The following is a 6,208-nucleotide window of genomic DNA, read 5'->3' on the forward strand; positions in this document are numbered from 1 at the left end:
TTTAATCAGTTTACTGTTATCCACTCGATGATTGTAGTAAAGATACGACTACTTTTGCCTCCCTCTATAACCTGTTATAAAGATACTATTGAACAATGTGTACTAGCTTGTGTAAAAATACTGTCACATGTATTAAGAGTCATTAGAGCTTTTTGGTTGTCTACTTCATGGGGATCAGGCCATCAGCTGCCCCGTGGCTTTAAACTGCCACTGCTGATAATGTGCCATGGAAACACCTTTGAGACCAGATTTCTACCTGAATAAAAACTTTTACTAACAGTCACAGGAGCTGATGTCATGTTTGCTGTCACAACGTTTTTAAACGGCAACCTCAACATCGAAGTTTACCGGAAGCCCACACATACGGACCAGTACCTCCTCTTTGACTCCCATCACCCTCTAGAACACAAACTTGGAGTAATCAGGACCCTACACCACCGGGCAGAACATGTTCCCTCTAAGCCTGAAGGAAAAAAGAAGGAACACACACATCTAAAGGAAGCACTCAAAACGTGCGGCTATCCTAAATGGGCGTTTTTAAAGTCAGCAAAGAGGCACAGAAAAGAAGACCAGACACCAGCGAGGGAGGATAAGAAGGACAGACGCAACAACATTGTCATCCCCTATGTAGCCGGTGTATCAGAAAAACTCAGGAGAGTTTTCTCCAAGCATGACATCCCGGTGCATTTGAGACCCAGTAACACGCTCAGACAAAAACTGGTTCACCCGAAAGACAAAACGCCAAAACACAGACTTAACAATGTGGTGTATGCTGTACAGTGCAGCGAGGAATGCCCAGACCTCTACATTGGAGAGACCAAACAGCCACTTCACAAGCGCATGGCACAACACAGAAGAGCCACCTCCACAGGACAAGACTCAGCAGTCCATCTGCATCTTAAGGATAAAGGACACTCTTTCGAGGATGCCAATGTTCACATTTTGGACAGAGAGGACAGATGGTTTGAAAGAGGAGTGAAAGAAGCCATCTATGTCCACTGTGAGCGACCATTTTTGAACAGAGGCGGGGGTTTACGACACCAACTCTCTGCCATCTATAATCCAGTTTTGAGATCCCTTCCCAGACGCCTTAACGCCCACTCACATCCTGGGCCATCTGATCTCAGGAATTCGCATGATAAGGTGGGGCCAGGTTTCACAATGAACACACCCGAAACTCTGGCTGATTGGGACCCACGCCCAGTTTCACACCTTGGCTCAGGCGATTAGAGGATCATCAGGGGGTCCTTTTGTCCCTCTGTGGGGGGTCACTCCCACTAGGTTTATATCTGGGACTCTCCACCATTTGACCTTAGAACTGAAGAAGCTTCTCGGATGAGAGGTGAAACGTCTTCAAGTAACTTAAAGAAGTCCAGACGCTTTTCTTTGCAAACTCCTTCGACTACGATGACCTGGATGACCGAGAACCTTCACAGACAACGTTTTTAATCCCTGATATTTTGATATATATCCCTGAAGTTTGCTGGATCTGAGTTTTGGTTTAGGCAACAGTTGGACTGAGTAAAAATCTTGATTAAAATGCATGTGCTTTTGTGACTGTAAAGCAAAATAAAACCATCAGCAGAACAGAAACGATGCAGCTTAGTTGTTGTACTGATCATTTAAGTTAAAATATATCTTGACTCTCGCTGGCTTCATGTTCGGGCGTCTGTGAGTTTGAACATCAGTGAGTACGGGGTGGAGATTATAAAGTTTGTTACCACAACTTCCTCGTTCAAGACAAACTTGTCATATTGCAGATTTTACCCAACGGTTCAGCTGGAAACAGTCCTGAGACAAGTAAGGGCGACACTTATTTTATACATGTTCATATTATTTCTATCTGAAGAGAAGCATAGTTATAAAAAACATAGAAACTGACTGAATTAGAACATCTGGAGATAGTTTATTAAAGTCACTACCTTCTTTTCTTTTGTGCTTGGAGTGAGCAGCTTTTTGTGAATGTGTGTGTTGGTAATGCACTAACTGTACCTCGTCGATCTATTTGACTAATTAATATAAATAACTTCTCCCACAGAATGTCAGGGTAACTGTAGCCTGCATAGCAACACAATGTGCAATGTGAACCATGCAGCCTAATCACATGTGTTGGTTTAAAACAGAGCCTGCAGCAGTAGATGTATTCATATGTATTACTGCTATGGTTAGTGCACTGATAGCTTTGACAGAACTGAATTATCTTTTTTTCAGTACATTTGTGTTGGTTCATCACAACATGCTCTTACTGAGTGCTGAAAATTCCTGGTCCAGCTAAATTCCTTGCTCTGAGAATCTGACCCAATAAGCTGTAATTGACAAGCCCTGTCACAGAGTCCAAAAACATTTCCTGCCATCATGAAGGTTATAAAAACTATTTGAAGCTCCTTAGAGGTGTTTTTGTTTTCATTGTTGCTGTGCAGGGATATTTTATGAGCAATTTCTGAATCATTTTTTAAACATTGGCATGTAAAGTTATCAAGATCAGTAATGCAAAGTAGTTATATATTAGTTCTAAGTTATTTGAATTGAAATTTATGGTTAATCAAATAACTGTAAACCTCTATGTGCACTCACAATAAAGGTTGAATTAAGTTGAGTTTTAATCCAGTGTTAGCAACCGACTCTAAATTGTGTGGTTTTTTATAATTCCATAATCCCTCCCTTCACCACCACTGTTTATTATTCTGTGCCAACTTTTGTTTTTATTTTTAACTTTAATTAAAGTTAAAAGTTAATTCTCCAGCACATTTGAGGCTATTCCACGTTATTATCAGTTGCCTTTGCTGCTTGTTTACCAACATAATCAGTAATTTCATGACTACATAAGAACAATGTTAACCTGCTGCTTTTTTAAAATCATTTTCTATGCCACACCAAAAGTGTATAGATTCCAACAAAACCCTATCACAGGAAAGCATCTAGAGTTTCGGAATGCTCTAGAAGTGATGATGTGGATCGACACGTGTGTCTGCCTTCCTTTGACCATACTGATGATTTGTTGTGTGGTAAGTAAATAACTTTTTTTCTATGTGAATAATTTGAAGAGTTAGTGAAATAAATACATAAATAAAGGAAGTGAATGACTTAATTAGGGATCATTAAAATTAAATAATTAGTCCTTTACACTCGAGTTCAAGCTTACTAGTGCTGATTTAGCTCACAGGTTGAGCAAATGCCCACAACCCTCAAATAATTTAAATGAGCAGCAGAGTATGATTCTGAACCAAAACCCTTTGCTTACTGAAAGACTTAAAAGAGTGTTCCGTTCCACTGTAGAAGTTGCCTATTAGTATAAAAAATGTCAATGTGTAAAATGACAGTTCACCAAAATTTAGACTTTAACAACACTCAAGCCGTGAACTACAAACGGTGTTTCAAAGAGCTCATTTAACTGTAAAACTGTGCTGATTAATTACTAAAGTGAAACAATCAACATTGTTTCAACACAGCAAAGACAAAAAACTTGACTCTCAGAAATTGTGATAACATGCATGTCCACTGCTAAGGATTAATTCATGGGCCTAACTATGTGTACATTTTCATGGTCTGAAAATGGGAATATATATATTTGAAGCACTTTTTGTGGGAAAAAGAAATGACAGCAGAGTTCAACTCAGGTTTCTGTAAGATACAAACATCAAGTGCATAAGTATAGTTTCAGTGGTACCTTGTAGTGACGTGTCGGCTGGGAACAAAGGATCTGGTTTGTGTCTCAGAGATGGAAATGCTTTTAAAAAGTTAAAATATTTTACAGACTATCAGATATTGGACGCTTTATAAAAGTAAGATGGGTATTTGTTTTTGTACTTTATAATGTATTTTTGTAGCACTCTGCTTCATGTAAGTATAAAAAGCCACACAATAATCATTTAATATAATCTATATAATCTATAAACATATAATCTGTTTTGCATATTAATAATTCATCTTTCAAATAATTTGACTTTAAATTAATTTAAGAAACAAAAACTCTGAAGAGCCGCTTGGGAGCAGAAAGAACTTTCTTCTTTTTAGTGAACGAGCAATAAGACCTCCATCAGCTGCACCTTGGCAGTACAGATACCATCCTAGTGACAAACTGTTCCTCTAAATGTGCAGTAATTTACTTTTTCACAGTGTTACAGAGAAACCCTGTGGGCAGCAAACATGGAAGCGTACACACATGCCGGCATTCACACGCATCACATGTACGGTGTGACTTAAACAAAATGCACTTTTTCCATTTACCAGTTCACCAATATTACTGAGTCAATCAGAATTTTAAGTTCATACCACTTCTAAATGTTTTACACTTAAATTATATGTAGTGCTGTGAAATCACCCGAGTGAGTATTTTGTCCTCTGGTGCTTTACATACACCAGCAGTTTGAACCATAAGAACGTTTAAAAAAGAGAAGTTCTGACATCAGATAAAAGTCTGAAAAGCAAGGAAGTCAGGAGACACTTTGATTTTACAAAGGTTGCTACAATATGAAAGAAATGTTCATAGTTGTTTTATGAATTAGTCTCCTTGCGCTGCCTGAGAGCATATAAACATAAACGGCATGTCAAATTTATTCCTGCATTCATTTCGTATTAATTTAAATATTCATTTATATTCCCTGCAGGTGCGAAGGAGTTCAGTCCCTGTCATCTATTACACAAACCTCCTCACCTCCAATCTAATCCAGATCTGCATAATGATTGTTTGGTTATTAAGAATAAGCAGTAGCATACCTGTTGTTATTCACCTCTCGTGTGTGATGGCCAGTCTGTACTTCAGGATGTGCATTGCTCTGGAAAGGTACCTGTTTGTCTTTTAGTGTGTGTACCTGCATGTCTCTGAACATTATATTGTATTTTGAAGCATCCTTACAGTCAGAATCAAATTATTCTGCACTGTGATGATACAAATTTGTGGAGTTTTTTGTGTTGCAGGTTTTTATACATCACATATCCACTGTTGGACTGCCTCAGACGAACGAGGAGTTCTGTGCTGGTCTGTGTCCTTGTCTGGGCTTTTTGTATAGTCAGTGTCCCTCTTGCCATAGTCTTACATGAATTAGGACATTTAATTATTTATGCTGCCCTCCCTGGTCCTCTGTTCATGTTCTGCTTAGCTCGGACCTTCAGAGCCCTGCCTGCTGCCACCTCAGTGCCCACTGAGGAGAAACGTAGAAGTCTAGGAATTTTGATTCTGTTGTTCTTTTACTACTTTGTAATGATTGTTCCCACAATCACCTCTCATGACGTCTTTTTGATTTTTTCTTTGCTCAGTCCTTTTGTGGACTTGATTCTGTTTTTTTTCATGCGAAAAGGATGCATTGACAAGCTGCTGGCATGTCTGTGCTCAGCTGATGGAAGAGTGTGACTGACAGCACAGACAGGTGGGCTGATGTGGACTTGATTCTGTTTCTTTTAGGCAAGGCAAGGCAAGTTTATTTGTATAGCACAATTCAACAACAAGGTGATTCAAAGTGCTTTACAGAGACATTAGAAACAAAAACAAATAAAAAGCATGATTTAAAATTGATTAAAACAAGCAAACAAGCAAACAAAACAGTATATAAAATCAAAACAGATAAAATCAGAACAATAGATAAAATCAGTAGTTAAAATGTTAGTTTTGAAATTTAAGCTTAAAAGTGTGGATTTTATGCTGAACGGATGCATTGACAGGCTGCTGGAGTGTCTGTCTAAATAATTTTATAACTGATTTTATAAACTGCTTTGGACACTTTTTATATCCCAGTTTTAAAGATGTTTAAATCTTAAAAAATAATAATAATTAGTTTCCCACATTAGGTTTTAATGTTTTTACCTTTTTCTTGCTTGAAATTTTGTTTGCCACATCACCTTTCTTTGTTTCTACAACATGTCCAAATAATGTTTTCAGTTCTCTGTAACGTTTTAAGAATTGAATTGGATTTTTTAATTTACATTTTTTTATGGAATCATTTATTCCATAAAAAATGGTAAAATAGAGCTCTATTTTACTATTTTACTATCAATATATTATATTTTTTTGGTCCTTCACATTACCAATTCAATTTCCTCTGGTATACCGAGTATTAGAAATAATATTGTACTATTTGTTGTGTAGATTATATATGTATATGCAGCCAAGACAATTCTGCAATTGTAGCTGATGACAGTGACTTCAGTAATGAAGCTGCTTCCCCACAAGTTCATATATTGTAGCAAGAGCCAGCGACTTAATGTCATCATC

General features: G+C 37.6%; 1 pseudogene; it reads left to right on the forward strand.

The window, feature by feature from the left end:
- Positions 1–2,831: 2,831 nt before the first annotated feature.
- On the forward strand, positions 2,832–5,350 carry LOC146655229 (uncharacterized; annotated as a pseudogene).
- Positions 5,351–6,208: the final 858 nt, after the last annotated feature.

The sequence above is a fragment of the Rhamphochromis longiceps genome, linkage group LG13 (assembly GCF_057381845.1).
Source record: "Rhamphochromis longiceps isolate RC_006_pf linkage group LG13, R_longiceps_female_GT1.1, whole genome shotgun sequence".
NCBI lineage: Eukaryota > Metazoa > Chordata > Actinopteri > Cichliformes > Cichlidae > Rhamphochromis > Rhamphochromis longiceps.